Source organism: Diorhabda carinulata, chromosome 3 (assembly GCF_026250575.1).
Source record: "Diorhabda carinulata isolate Delta chromosome 3, icDioCari1.1, whole genome shotgun sequence".
Classification (NCBI taxonomy): domain Eukaryota; kingdom Metazoa; phylum Arthropoda; class Insecta; order Coleoptera; family Chrysomelidae; genus Diorhabda; species Diorhabda carinulata.
In genome coordinates this window covers 20,014,173-20,030,668 of record NC_079462.1, presented here as the reverse complement: position 1 = coordinate 20,030,668, position 16,496 = coordinate 20,014,173, and the positions used below count along the sequence as shown (strand labels likewise).

Below are 16,496 nucleotides of genomic sequence, written 5' to 3'. Positions count from 1 at the left end.
AAATTATTCGGCTGGCCAATTGGTTGCTCTTGTCATACTTTTTCGACTTTTCTGAATGGTAGTGCTGTATTTTTATAGTTCCTAGCTAACAAAATGATATTAGTATAAATTATTGATTAATCTTTGATATGTGAGCTGATATTTCACTTTTTTCATAAAGCAATTGAAGGTAGATAATTTTTCAAAAGCATCGATAAGAAATATTGTGAACAGTTATCAGAAACAAAATTGAGATAAGCTTGATATAACATAGTTGAGAGGATTTTAAATCAGTTATGAAAGGAGTATCTCATATAGGAGAAAAGTTGAAAATGTCCAGCCGTAAATACCACAAATAATAGTTCAGAAACGTTCCAGAATGGCGCTGGTTTGGACACATGGTTCGTATGAATATAGCAATGGTAAATGAAATGGAATATGGAGAATTAAGAAATTTGATATCATTTATTAATGGTCTATTATTTAAAGTTTTAACGCTTTGCGTTGTACCGAATTGTATAGTAAATATAAAGTGTCCGTATTGAAAACATTAAAATCCGGGACGCATTGTCGACTGATGCTAGAAAAAAAGGAAAGACTAGGTTAGGTTAGGAAAAATACAAGCTATTTTTCTTTTATTTATTATAATGTACACTTACAAAAGAGAACTACATGTAAGTATATGCACATTATGGAACTAATGGTGAACTGAAGAAAAGCTATGATAACAAATTGAATTTTATTGTAAGATATAAGTGACATTAAATGAAAATTGATGAATACTTTTCTGCATAACATATATTTTTAAGATTGTCATTATTAATCTTGACAAAATTATAAAATTCTTTTATATTATATTTTACTACTAACATTGATTTCAATAACAGGAAATTGAGTTTTTTTCTGTGGTGCATAACTAATTTAGGATAGAAAAATCTCTTTCAGTTGAAGTATTGGTTCCTGATATACATAAACCGTATTAAACTATTTTTTATAATTAACAAAAGGAATGTTTTCAGCACATACATGTAGAAATATCTCCAGCTATCTCGAATCAACTGAACTTTTAATTTCGTTCCACTGAATGATTTACATATTCTTTTAAATATATTTCTTCAAAGACCGTTTTCCTCCATGTTGTTACTACGAAAATGTGATGTTATTTTTTTTATTTCATGAAGTAAATCATTCCAAGTCGGAGTTTGAATTAAACATTGATATCAATTTAAAATTAACACTTTGATCAACTATCTAGGTAACTTTAACAATTTCCGTAGAACAGTTTTTATATGAAACATTCAATTTTCCATTGACTATGAAAATAGTGAGTTGTTTCTAAATTGCATTGAAAACGAATTCATTTCACATTTTTTCAAAATCATTGACTATTTGCGCAGTTTTCATAATCGTTACTTTTTCTCCTTCAAAAATTGTATTTTGAAATAAGGCAGCTTGACTATAAATAAATTTTCTATGAGCTTAGGGCATTTGCCTAGAGAAACAAAATGCGACTTTATTGGAATATATAATTTTAAAAACATACCATGTCAGGCAGAAGCGCCATCACTTCTGGTTTTAGTGTAATTCCTTGCTAAGGTGTTCTGTTTATTTACATGTCCGTTTTGGTGGCATGATGGCGTTCAAATGCGATTAATACTATGCTACTGGCTACTGCTTAAACAACACCATCAGCACCAAAACAGTCACCACAACTAAAAATTCTATTTTTAATTATTGTTCACCTACACTAGTCGCAAAAACTGAAACCTTATTCTTCTGTTGTCCAACAAGTGGGTGCTAACACAAATGAAATTTTGTGATTATACTTCTAAGCTTTTATTTAGTATATACGTCAAATGTTACGACAAGTGGAAAGTATATTTAAAACAGACACATCCAACCGACAAGACACTCACAACAGTTTTATGGTTATCTAAAATCAGTAAAATTTATATTAATGATGCAGGTATAAGAAGTATCGGTAATTTCGCAAAATACCGGAAGTTACGCGCATGCGTAGCACACATAAAATTTTACGTACATGCGAGCCAAAAATATGATTTAACTCGAAATATAGACACATTAAAATATGTGAAACAGTGAAAAACAGTTCAAGTGAGTATTTCATGTTATGTGTATATCGTACAAAATGTATTGCATTAAAAATGTTCATATAGATTTGGCATTATTTTTTAACTAAAGCTGAAGTTTGTATGTGTGTAAAATAATTATGAATAATAATATGCACATACAAATAATGTTTAATGTAATTGAGTTAACTGTACGCTTTCCCGTAGCCATATTAGTGTAGAAATTTATATTGAGGATTTACAGAAAGTTGGGATTTTTTGTTATATAAACGACAAGGTGATTACATTCTCCACCCTAACAACGAGAGACAAGGCTCCTCAGTACTTTAATAGTTGGATTGAGATTTTAGAAATAATATCAAAAAGCTCTTGTGTCACTACCTAACCTAACCTAACCTAACTTGTTCCAACAGTTAATATCACAGATGACTGAAAAGTGCACTGACAAAAGTACTTCACTTAATATTGAACAGCATCAAAGTATCAGTTTAAATCTGTTAAATTTATCAAGAAGTAGTATAAATCTGAATTTTGCTAAATACCATGTTTTGTTGCCAATATGTGATGTTTTCTGATTAAGAATGACTGTTTACTTTGCTAATATTCTGTTTATATGTATGATAATAAGATATGAATACAAAATATTTTTATGAATAAAAAAATTCCTATAAATACCTATTCTAACAGTCCTATTATGAGAAGTAACAGACGTATCAGCTTTAAATTTATTATGCTTTTTAGAGAATTTTCTGCTTTAAAACTCCCGGAATTTTGGGAAATTACCGGCTATCAGGTATCATGATCTAATACGCCCTTGTATTAGAATAATGGAGATAGATAAACAGTTTCAGGGCGTTTCCCTAGATGCTTTCTTCAGTGGGACAAGTGGAAAATGATCGAGACTGTCTGGCAAAATCAAGTAGATATAACATAAAAGAAATTTACCCTGATGCTAATGTGGCGCCACCTTTACTTAAAACCTTTCGACGGTCACTTTTCCATATACAAAGATTGCTCTCTTTATCTATACCTTACATAAAATTAATGTAATGAAACGAATAATGATTCATTACTTTGAAATGCTTTGAATAAGGACAAATTAATGGACGCCAATTTTACGTCCTTTCTTGATAAGTAGTGGATGTACCTACTCGTATTTCGTTAATTTTGTAATGGACATACTCAGATTATTGTAACTCTGTTGGTTATATCCAACCAGGCAAGTATTAATGACGTTACAAATGTCATATTTTAGTGTTAATAGAAGTCTCTGCATTTATAATTGGGGAGAAGTCCGCTTCACGTTTGAAGTCCGCTTCACGTTTTACTTGAGTGATAATGCATTATCCACTCGAACAATATTTTCAATATGACAACGATATGTTACATTACATCATTAGGTTAGATGAGTTAGTGCGTTAAGGTCGTCATTCTACCTCGCTAACAATTTGACCTATTGTGTACTCTGGACAATCAGGTAGCATGGACTTTGCTAATGGCTGTGCAGTTTACCTCTTCTGGTTTTAATAAACTTGAATGAAAGTACCATTGCCTGTATCTAAATACAGCCTCGCATTCATAAGAAATGTAAGGTTTTTTCCTTTGGTTCCTTGTAATAAAGACAAGAGCTGTAGGGAGTTTCTTCGATTTCCTTGAGATAGTAAATGTATATTGAGCACAATAATAACTGTTCTTAATTCATCTTTTGCTTGATGGAAATGCCTTTTGGGACCACTTGGTAGAATGCTAAATGGAGCTCTTCTATTATTTCAGGAATGGGGTCTCCTTTTTCTCTTCCTTCTTTTATTATGATGATTTGATGGCTTTTTGGGTAATTTATAAAAGGTTCTAGTCCTATAAGAGAAGTTGACCCGCAATTCTTCTCCAGGTGATCAGATTGATCGTTGTTTGCCACCAGTAAGTTCAATTTTTTAGGACTCAAATACTTGAAGGGTTGCTCTGCTATCTGATGTAATGAACATATTTTCGTATGCTTTTGCTCGGAAATGCGTCTACAGGTATTTTTATTTATTTGAGTTTACGTATTCTATTAGTAATATTCTGCTTCTTCTAGTATATTAGTCAATAATTGCACCTATATATGTGATAAATCACGTCATCCTCAAGATTCCTCATTGACCTTTAAATTTTTTATTAGCTATACGTTTTGCTATACGAAATTCTAAATGACTTTGTATATATAGCCGTCGTAGTCTACTTTCAGTTACATGAACTTAGGGCCTCTTATTTATTCACATTTTTCTCAAATGCCCATATAACGACAAAATTATTAGAAGCCTTTTCAAGATGCTATTGAATTATTTAGGAAAAAATAAACTTATCCTTTCATATCTAATTTAAAATTATATTATATATCACCTATTTTCAATATATTATCTTTATTTTTATGGATATGTATACCATTTAGTAGAATTAATATTAGTTTCAATTCAAAAGCCTTTACAAGGTAAATGACGCAGAAGTTTTAAGACAAACAATGCAGAATGAGCTGCATTTATTTGCAGTTTCGAGAGATACTGCATCCGTAACAGAAGGTTTCACGCTAAAAGTTGGCGTTTTATGCATGCGCTATTATTTTGTGCGCCACCAGTATCCTTATTTAATAGCCATACCTGGTATTTCCACAGCTTCCAAACTCTATTCGTTTCAATTCGAGATATTTCCGTTTAGGTATCCAACAGCGTCTCGACTTCGTCGTTTCAGAAGTAATACTCGTGATCGTTGCTTCTTTTTTTTTATAGTTCATGTACGAAAAAGATGTGAAGGTAGGAGTTAAATAAATTGTGGACATTTCTCAGAATTTTGAACCCCTAATATTCATCAGTAGACATTAAATTCACGATAAAACTTGATTAACTTATAAAATACATTTGAAATTCTATATACCGCGCCGTTCTGCTGTAATTTAATATTGAAAATGATCATTATAACTTATGCTACAAGAATAAGCCGTATTAACATCTTAGATTATTTCGTCTCATCAAACCCACATTTTCGGCTAATATCTGGTATATAATAAACTCCCATATTACTTACATGAAAGTGATGTTCAAACAAAACAATATTTGACGTTATAATTCTCTTTAGGTCTTTTCAAATTTTTCCTTTTTTGAGATATTTTTTAACAGAAACAAACGTTTTGTTTAGACTGTAGCATTATACATTGTTCATACTCAGTTATATACCTAATAAATTTTGAGGAAAATAATGAAATTTACTTCAGATTGTATTGCGGTTATGTGAACTAGTTTACTAGGGAATTATGTCAAATGCTTCACGTAACTAGCGCCGTGTGAACCCGGCTTCGCAGTACTTTGTGTTGATTCATTTAGAGAGGGACATGTCTTTTTGCGTTTTGGATTATCATATAAAAAACATTTTTTTATCTTTCAGTTCTCTTGTAGTATAACGCTTTTTCTGTTGACAATCGTCGCATGCTTTTCGATTAAAGATTGGTTCACTTGATGCAATTGTTTCCAATAATGATCTCCTTTTTCAGTTTATCCAGATTTCAGCACTTCAAAATGAATAAGGCAGCATATACTTCACCAAACACACAAAGAAGCGCCTTTTTGGGAGGTGACCCGTCTTCGCAGTACTTTGTGTTGATTTATTTAGAGAGAACCGTACTTTTTGCGTTATGGATTATCATATAAAAATCATTTTTGTATCGAGTAATTCAACGATCAAAAGGTGGCTCTGAATGGTGCCGTTGAATCGGATGGAACGGATGACTTGTTTATCTTCGAACACTGGGGCACTCAATCATTTACTCTGTATATTTTTTCAATCTGCTATAAATGTTCGATAGTCGACCAAGGTTAGTTGAGAAAGTTTAAGAGATTCTTGATTATCTGACATGGTATCAATTATTGTCTGACATGGGTTTGCTTCCAGTTCTGTCCCTAGCATATCGTTTTCTAGTGTTGTTGGTCTTCTTGATCGCTTGGAGACATGAGAATTACCCAATATCAACTTAACAAATAATCTATGGCATTTACCAGCATTTAATGCACTTGGATAAACATTTTAATATTCAATTATTTCGGAGTGAACAAGTCACAATAATGACCTCCTAATAAATACTTTTCATCAATACAAAATGTCACATCTAGCTCATATTCCATCAAATGAATCATTTTTATACGACATAAGATTGATTTTGTAATATTTATGTAGTTCACTCGTGTGAAACGCTGATTGATTTGTTCGTGGATTGGTTTTCAAATTTTAAATTGAGAACGTAGTATTGAGACAATCGTTTATTCAACTTGACATAAAATGTCATTTTCGTTATAGATGAAGCAACTTGTCGGAATCTCCTAATATAAAGATCGATTATTGAGAACTAAAAAGTGAGACATAATAAAAATAATTTAACGGTAATAAAAATGCGTGAAAAAAAATTAACAACCTCCATAAAACGTATCATAGCATAAGCCGAGAGATAAAATTCTTTTATGTATCACGATTTCAGTTATGCAATGAATACTTTTCACAATTTTTAGAGGTGTACTGATTTTATACAGGCTTTTATTGACTTCGACAGTATGTATCTACAGTGTCTAAAAAGTTGCCGACACAGATACTAAACATTTTTTTTTCAAATATAATTTTTAGTTTTCAACACAACCTGAGAATATACAGGCGGTTCAATGATGCTTTAACCTTGTCTAACCCGTCTGTCTGTCCGTCGTTTCGTCTGTAGCAACGATATCTTCTAGCAAAAAGCATGTGGCATTCAATTCCTGTATAGCTGTAGATGTTCCGAAAAGAAAGACATCTTGGGCATTATTAGGAAAAATTAATTAAATTAACCAAAATGTGGTTAATGTCCATATAAAATTTCATTTATACTTCCTATAGATCAACACAAAATTTTTTAAAATCACGTTAATGTCATACTTTGTGGAGATTTTAATCAAGATCTCTCAACAACCACCAAATTTGAAAATTTTTTGAATGCAACGTATAACACCTAACATTTAGTATCTTCAAGAGAAGGTACAACAAACGCATACCTAGCAATCGATGGAGTCTTTGCAAAATTGATTGCTCACATAAATTGAAACTTTTTTCTATGAATCGTATTTTTCATTTCAAAAACCAATTATCGTAAGAATTATCAAGAAATAATAGGGACAAAAGTCCTTTTATAAATTAATATTATAATAATAATGAAAATAAATATTTAATGACAGCTCGATAGTAAATTTTTGCCATTTCCAAAGAGCTATTCACAACGTTTCACTTATACGATTTTCAAACAAAACTAAGCATCCAAAATGGCTGAAATTTTAGTGACAATTTCTCAACGCATATATATTTCGCAAAGTATTCTTGTCTTCATTCGCCCATGGTCTAAAGAGCGCTATATTTCTATTTATTTAAAGGAATTCATGAATTACATAAATATCTCGCAAAAACGTCACTGCTTATCGCAGACTGCCAAGCAGGAATATTTCAAAGAAAATGTGTAAATATGCCTTCCGACAGCTTCGGCCAATACAAATGCATTTATGTTTACGATTCGATGTTTTCATTGGTAAACAGTGGAGATTATGAGTCCACGTGGACTGACGGTTTGTTAGACGTTTACCGAATTTTACACAGGGAGTAAACATTATTTTTCATTTCTTAATTTGATATGAGTGCCGAGCGTATTTATAAAATATTAATTGTTCCTCGCAGAACTGTCTTCTGCAATTGATATTGGATGAACTGTACATTAATTTCATAAATCTTCACTGCCGCCTAGCGGGGTCATCAAGTAAACATGTAAAGGAATATTTCTTCTCGATTTTTTACCCACTTCAAACATTCACATAAATTGAAATTATTTGTACGATTACCTTTATCAGTATACAACTAAAAGAAGTTGATTGTTAAAAAGTAACTAGCAGGTTTCCACATAATGGGAAAGCATTAGATGATATGATTAGAGCTAAATGATTCATAAGACGAGCTGATATTCTAGTTTAAATAATCTGTTAAAAACACTGAAAATACGCTTCAATAGTTAATCGAATTACTTAAAAGTGAAACATTATTTTAACATGAAAATGAATGTCACTAATTTAAAAGCGAGGGATGCTTCGTATACATATTTTTTAAAACTATGCATTCTAAAAAACGACTGAGAAATTTTAATAACTGATATTAACTACTCCTCGCTGATCTTATTAATTTGCATAATAATTATTCAACTGTTTTGGGACGAATAATAGTATCTACAAACAAACAATATGGGTTCTTATAACTCACTATAATAAATTCAAAAAGATTCTTGTAATCATTAACTAACCGAATATCAAGGTGACTATATTGATTGGTCGAAAGGAAACTCTCATTATTATTTTGACGAGTAATGTCACTCGTATAATTTTTTTCGAATTAATACCTAATTACTATGATTTTTTTAATAATAAAATGAAGTCAGATAGTTAAGATGAATTATCATGTACACATTCAGAAGTAAAATAAATAGCTAACGTTACCATACAGCATATAACGCTCGAAAAATCTTAAAACAAATATCAAGATGTATACAAAAATTTCTTAGCACTTAGAACATCAAGTGATCGTTTATCGAATGTGCAGTTTTGGTATAGTGTAGCGGACTCAAGCATTGAATCTATAGAGGATAATAGAACCAATATAGTGAAGTATTTTAAATTACGCGAGAAATATGTAGCTAAAAAGGTAAACACTTTCACAATAGAACAACTCAACAATTTCATGAACGAAGCTCCTGATGAGAAATATCCGGCAACAAATTCAGTGGACCTAACAACAATTCTATCGTTTTTGTCTTATAGTTACTTACATAATTCATTTTAGCATGCTAAAATTATGGGCCAGACCAATGTTTGTAATGCACTAATTGCAGATTTAGAAGATTATGGGTCTATTTTCATGGTCGTTATATATTTTTATACCGGACTAATTTATATATAAGGTTATTAGTAGATTCTAGATATAACTACAGTTGAACGGCATAGAGATTATCTAAATATACAGATGTTAGTTACAATATCTGACAACTTAATACGCGAACCAAATCATTTATTTACTGGTCATATATTTTCCAACACCCTTTTGTTAAAACTGTTGTTCAAGAACGAGGATTATCAGATGAGTTTAAAGAAAACGTATGTTTGCTTTGCAACCATGAGCCACCCTGTATATATTAGTATATTTTCCAGATAATTAGTATGTCGTTGCTTATAATTATTGTTAACAATGTTTTGTAATAATTTCTATTATAACAAAATTATCAATTAAAAACTAAATCTGCATTTCTCGTGTTTACTTAAAGAACATAGGTACTATATTGTACAAGTGAGAAAACTTATATATGTCTCCAGATCAGATGAAATGATGGATAAATATGTCATTTTCTCACGTGTCCTATAATGTATTTTTTCATACAAGGTTTAGGACTAAAATATTACGTTGATTCATTTTGATGCTTTATTTAAAATTGTAAATAACAGTTATATTTGAAAAATTTTGGTAGATGATTTCTCTTTAAAATATTTGCGGTAAGTGAAAGTCAGCTCGAAGATTAAGCTGATATGGAAAATATTGAGTTTCCACAATATTGTTGTATTCAGATTCTATTTGTGCTGTTGCATTCGAAATATTGATGGATTTCCAGCCCCCAATGCATTTTAGAGTTCAAAGAAATGTTCCTTCATCAATTAAAATAGTCGCAAATGACTTTCGGAAAGAGTATACAATTCGGGATTCGATATTCAAAATTCTATGGAGTGGATTCCACTTTTTTGTACATTTGCCATTTTGGTAATTAAAAAAAATATATTTTTGGTCAATGGGTTGTCAACGCATTGCAAATTTTTTGTAAATTTTGTAGAATTTTTCTGTGACTGTGATTTTTCTAGGAACTTTCGATTAAATATTCGGTAACTTCGTTAAAAAGGAGGAATTGAAATCTTCCATGTCATAAATTTTTAATTTTAGAGGTTCATCACTACGATATGGCAGCTAAAGCAGCTTGAATTTAAAACCTAAGCATATCTTTACGAGTAATTACTGCTCCTAGAGTGCGTATTTGTTGAATTGTTTGAATTATTTTTTCTGGATTTGAGTTTTTTGTTTGTATTGGAACATATTTTTCCGATATTCGTCTCATAAATTCGCTTCCCATTCTAATAATTATGGTACTCCCCAGCTACGAGTACTGAGATCATAATATTAATTGTTTCAATTTTCTTTATAACTCTTCAAAATAAACAAACAGTATTTATTTTCAGAAAAAGAGGTGTGTTTTCAAACTCTAAATCTTCGTATTCCATTGTAATCCAGTTTTGAGAAATCTATACTGCTTTAATATTAGAAACAACAATAAAATAATTTGGAAATTTGACACAAATAAAAATTATGCACTAATTTAGTAGTTTAGTAGTGTGCTAGAGTAAGTGTAGATTACGTACAGCTATAATTCAGCGAAAATTGCGTACAGCCCGCTAAGTTGATGTTTGACGAGGGTGAAACAAGGTCTTGGCGTGCTGGCGGAATGTGGTAGGCGAAGAAAACCTAACGCTAAACCTACCCTGATTCAACATAACATAACCTAACATAATCTAACCTTACATAACTAACCTGGTCCGTTTTTATTTAACAACAGTTAGTAAGTTTTCTGTAATCAGTAAAAACTGATTTGTTATTTAACCGCTTAATGCATTGTTCCGAGTTTCCTCGAATTTTAGAGTCGAAACTTTTTCCGCACGCCCAAGTTATCTCCGAACACTAAAATTAAGTTGGAGTTAAGTTGGAGGTCGTGTCTGTTCGCGGAAATATTCCAACCGTTTCTGCTCTAATTATAGATTACAATTGCAAAATGCATGCCTTAGCCTTAAATGCAGACATAAAATTAGTATTGTCTCAACTCTGGAGTCATCAGGATGTAGAGCTTTGAAAGCGATGACGAATTTGTCGAAAGTAGAAGTGTTTCAAGCTCTAAAGGCTTTTTAGACAGCATTTCTACTTCTAGCTGCTCAAAAAATTTTTTCAAAGTGAGATATGTGTAAATCTCCACCACCATTTCCATTTACTGCAAAACCAGAAGTGAATTTTGATATGGAGGGCCATGAAAATGTACTACAGTTTTGACAAATAATTTTGACGACGCACTGATAAACAATTTAGTTACAGATACATGGATCTACATATTCAAAGGGACCAACACATACAAGTTCGAATTAAATAAGAGTGTTTCTTATTTTTAGAATTCTCAAACGACCTCAAATCTTTTGCACACTAATTTTTCGGGCATAAGATTTGAAGTACTAAAAGAGTTTCTCCACATTTCCAATAACTAAGAAATTGATGCAGACACTTATCCTGCACCGAAGCTAAATAAATTTTTACCTATCTATGAGTTACGAATCTATGCACACCTGAGCAAAAAGTAACAACCAATTAGAGATATATAAAGGGTGCTTGCATCAAATACATACCTCTCAAGAGCACCAGATTTGTGATCAAAGTCTACTTCCTCTGCGAACCCAAATTGGATATATTTAGAGCTCAATAATTTATACTGGCAAGAATACTTTGGTTGGTCAAAAATTTCAAAAGCTTCTAGTTTCCTCCAAAGTTGTGATAAACCTTATGAGACCTCTTATGAGTAAAGGGTATTGTCTGACTATAGATAACTTTTATAGCTCTCCGCAACTGGCAGATATATTTATATCTAAATAAACTTCTGAAACATTGAGAACAACAAGATGAGAAGCTCTCAAAGAGTTAAAAAAAATGAATATATTGAGATTATATCATATATATTATATCATACCAGAGAGGTAAAGTGACAGTCATTAAGTGGAAGGATAAGAAGGATATTGACTACATTTTACGGCAACACAAGAAGTTGTAGTGAGAGGAGAAGGAATTCAAAGACATAAGCTGGTAATTAATTATAACGACTCGATGAGAGGTGTTGATCGGGTGGATCAACATTTTTCAGATTATGTAGAAAGTAGAAAAGAAATATTATAAAAAAATCTTCTTCCACTTATTCAATTTTACTTTATGGAGTTCCATCATATTATACTAAAAAATAGGTGGGCGAAAATTAACAATGGACTATCCGAGGGACGTGGTGAAACACATGCTGTAGAAGTACCTTGAGAGGCATGTAAAGGTAACAGGAAGACCGTCTATCATTACATCACCAACGCGTTTGTCAACTCGTCATTTTCTGCCAAATATATCACACTAGTGCAAGCATTTAGATTGTTTATTACTACTTACTTGATTAGATAGTTTATGCAATGTTATTAACATGCCCAATTGTAACTTGGTTACGCAAGACTGGTCGCTCTATTTATTTATGTTTTTACGGAGAATAAACAAAAAAGTCGTAAAAATTTTTACCCCACCGAGAAAAATAGCTTGTGCATTAAGAGGTTAAGTTAAATGTTTCTAATAAACAACTAGGCGTGGTTCTTGGTGTCACATTGTGCTGCCTAAATTATAGTTCTACGTACACCGACGGTGCACCGTTTGTTAATCGTGCGTTGCGCATATATGGTTGACTTGTGTTGTCATAAATTATTTCTCAGTATATTGTTGGATATTTCTCACTGAAGTAGAAATTTTTTATTTTGAACTTATGAGTATATGTAGAAGAAACTTTTGGAACGATTTATATTACTTTTGCTCCAATATTTATTTTATTTGCACAGTAGGTATCAGTTATATTTTCATAGATTATAATCTAATCCTCTCATACTGAATCTAATTTAGCATTGTTTACAAGCGAGAACATAACATCTAAACAACAAAATCCGTAGATAAATTTTGCAGATAATTATAATTGATTTGCTTAGTTGATGAACATTATTGTGGGTGTAACATAATTCCGAATAAAACAAGTGACGTGACCTATAATTAGCCCAGTTTTTCTGCCTACCGATTAATTTGTAATATACCAATATTGAAATAATAAGGTTTGTTAGTCAATTGGGCGTATCATATGACTTACAGTTCAATTTCTCCGCTTATGCCGGAAATAAATATAAACGAAATTAAATCATGTAACTGGTTTTTTGATGTTCTACTGAAAAATTTCTTGGAAAGATAGTTTATTTTTATAGGTGTTTCTTACTGGGATTAACTTTCAGTTTTAAGTTCTGTGATATAATTGGTTGGTGGTTGTATATACTTAGAGCCGATATCAGTTGCAAGCGAACAAGACCTAAAATAAAGCCTTCTTGAGAATTTTTAATATTACTTAGCGTAGCCAGGAATCTGCGGTTAACGTTAACGTTAAAACTGTGGAATTTTTGAATTTTGTTTATCAACGTCGTTCAATTTTAGCATTTATTTGAGTGAAATATAGTTCAAATGGATTATTCGTAGATCTGTTCATATTCTCAAACAAGTTTATGATTAATCGGACACATGCAACCCCTCCAAAGACCATCCTCTGAGGGTAGTGGTATTGAAGTTTTTTTTAAAAACACTTATTATAATCTTTCCATAAAAATTTTAATTCAAGTTCTACATACTCTCTTCTACGAAGTCTTCCTTGTGCCGAACCAAGCTTTTTATATTTTGGGAGGTGTAAACCACCCCTTATTGCAAGAAAATTTAAAATCTCAAATTTTATGTATGTTTCGGGTGAAATGAGGTTTAAATGTATTATTCGTAAATCTGTTGACATTCTCAGATCAGATCAATCAGATTCGTGTAACTACAAATCATCCCCTAATCATATGAAAAGTTGATAAATATTCTTTTATAATTAAAAACTAATCAAAAGTGTATTTATATTGAAAAAAATTTTTTAAATATTTTAACCCTTATGAAACCCACCTTTATTGATAAAAAATTTCAAAATTGGAGTTAAATTTTTTTCACAGAAATTATAAAAAATAAAAATAATGAATATTTTCGAAATCATTAAAATTTTTTATTCAGAAAATAATATAAAAACCAATTTTGAATAATTAAGCTTCACGTTTCTCTTTTTCCAATGCTCCAGAAGTTGTGCTCCGAAATTTTTTTCAACATCCGATTTCGAAAAGGGTGCAGCTCGAAGGAGTTGCATAAGCCATATTCGGTTTAAACTAATGTATCTCCTTCAATTTTTATGATACATCGAAAAAGCTCAAAATTTTTGGCTAGAAAAATCCTACAGTCAATATTTGAAACATTCTTTCATAACATGAATAGTTTTTGGTTTATTTAAAGAAAATTCATTTTCTTTTTCAAGATGTTCAATTTTCAAATTCAAAGATTTTTTCTAAAATAAGCATTAAAATCCGGTCAAATAGCATGGATCATATCAATAATACATAAATAAAGTTAATTGTACGTGGATTACGATTAATTTCAAGTAGGATGGTTATGGCGAATATATAATTATTAAATTTTTTTCAAAAAAGAAAAAAGAAGAAACCTCATTTCTGTTATAAATCAGTCAACTCTTATGCAAAAGACTTTTGACATGTTAAACTTTTTCCTATGTGCTTTGAAGATCTCTTGAGTTTCTTCCAAAAATTTCATAAATTTCAAGTTATTTGAGGTTGAAGGTTTTCAATTTCGGGGCTCCTCAAAAATAGCCACACCTCAAAAATAGCCATCCTTCAACGAGCAATAACTCAGTTATTATTAAATTTACAGAGGTCCTTAAAAAACGAATCTCTTTGATAATTTTGCTTTTAAAACTAAAACTTTTCAAGTTATTCATGAAAAACGGTGAAAAAATATGCGCTTTTTCAATGAAAAATGAGCAGTTTCAATCGTTAGTAACTGTAAAAGAACCAACTTTTGAAAAACTTTATAGAATAAAAGTTGCTTACAATTAGTTAATCTATTGATCCTCGAGATTATTATTTTGATATAAATTTTCATCTCCAATTCATACGAGTTGAAAATCGACATCGATTATCAAAATTTCACGGAAAATCGGCTGATACCTGACCTAACGATGACATCAACCCCGTTAACAAAAAGTAAAGCATAAATAAAATTTGAAAATCAGAATAGTTTTTAGCCAGCAAGATTATAACAATTAAAAAATAGCAGTATACTAAAAAATATATAATCTTTTAAATAAAAATAGATATTCTAAGCTTAGGAACTAAGTACTATGAAACTACCGTTCAAAAGTGTACTTAACGATTTTTTCTTTCATACTCTCAAGCGAAGGTCGAAACGGTGTCAACAAACTAAAAATAATATTGTTCCGTTATTCATTTATTTTATACGAGCGCATGTTTATATTTTATCGATTAAAACTTGCAAGTATCAGCTGATTTGTTTATTTTTTTTAACTGCGAATCATTAGTTTTTCGGTGTTTATGATTATGGTTCAGTCCACTTAGCCTTGTGAAAACCCAGAAAGAGCTGTGATTCATACTTTTTGAACCAAGACAACTTTTCGTGAAACTCGTATATGAATTGTTTTAGTTCTCGCGAATTCTTGTACGTTTTAAAATGGGTAAAACCAAGAAACTATCGGCTGAAACTCCTGCAGTAATCGCAGTCTTCATAGTTTAGATAAAAGTAACCATACCGTTGCTATGAATAAAAAGTAGCTCGACGTACCACGAACTGCAACTTAAAAAAATGTAAATCCACCAGGAGCTTTAGCGATAGAAAACTTTTGGGGCGGCCTCGAAAAACCACAACATATTGTATTGATCAGTAAACGTAATCGACGACTCTCGAGCCCAGAGATAGCAACTCAGATCGATGAATCTGCCTTTGAACATTTCTAGAGTGAAAAGCAGATACAGAGTAGCTGGCTTTTTTGGAACGGTGGCAGTGAAGATACCTTTTTAAAGACGGTTGCAGTGAGCTAATGAAGATAAAAATTGAATGCATGAAAAGTTTTTATGTTTTATGGAGTGCTTTTTGGAAGGGATTTTGAAGAAAATAAGCTATTAGCGGAAAAAGTAGTACGCTCTGGCCAGCACCTGATCGGCCCAAAATTTGTCCTCCAGTAACCGTCCCAAACATTCCTCGAAGCTGTACAAAGAGTATTCGAAAGGATTTGAAAGGAAGAATGTACTGAAAATAACGATTTGGCCGTCACAGTCTCCCGACCTCAACCCGTTTGAATAATGTGGGACAAATTAAACAGAAAAATCAGAAAACAGTATCCAGCTTCCACTTCACATTTTGGAATATCTCGAAAAGTGAATGGAACCAAATAGACGACGATTAATCGTCGAAATTGCTATAATGCTAAGATTGTGCACCGAAATAATAAAAGAAAAGGTGGTTACATCAATGAATCAATAATTTAAGTATATAACAATTACTGACTATAAGTTTATTATTACTATACTTTTATCTATATATGTTCTTTAAAATATAAATATCGAAATCGTATTGTTTTTATTTGTTCCAAACTAGTGAGGGGCAAAG

General features: G+C 31.3%; 1 protein-coding gene and 1 long non-coding RNA gene across 3 annotated transcripts in view; one reads left to right on the top strand and one right to left on the bottom strand.

Annotated features, from left to right (window-relative positions):
- LOC130891551 (octopamine receptor beta-2R-like) overlaps window positions 1–16,496 on the top strand; it is a 201,003-nt gene that overhangs the window by 6,759 nt on the left and 177,748 nt on the right. The gene's annotated exons all lie outside the window — the stretch shown is intronic.
- On the bottom strand, window positions 1,104–12,427 carry LOC130891560 (uncharacterized). The gene is made up of 5 exons (XR_009058918.1): window positions 12,369–12,427; window positions 11,573–11,820; window positions 1,747–1,912; window positions 1,523–1,691; window positions 1,104–1,122 (listed from the first exon to the last, which is right to left on the bottom strand). It is a non-coding gene; the product is annotated as an uncharacterized LOC130891560 (long non-coding RNA).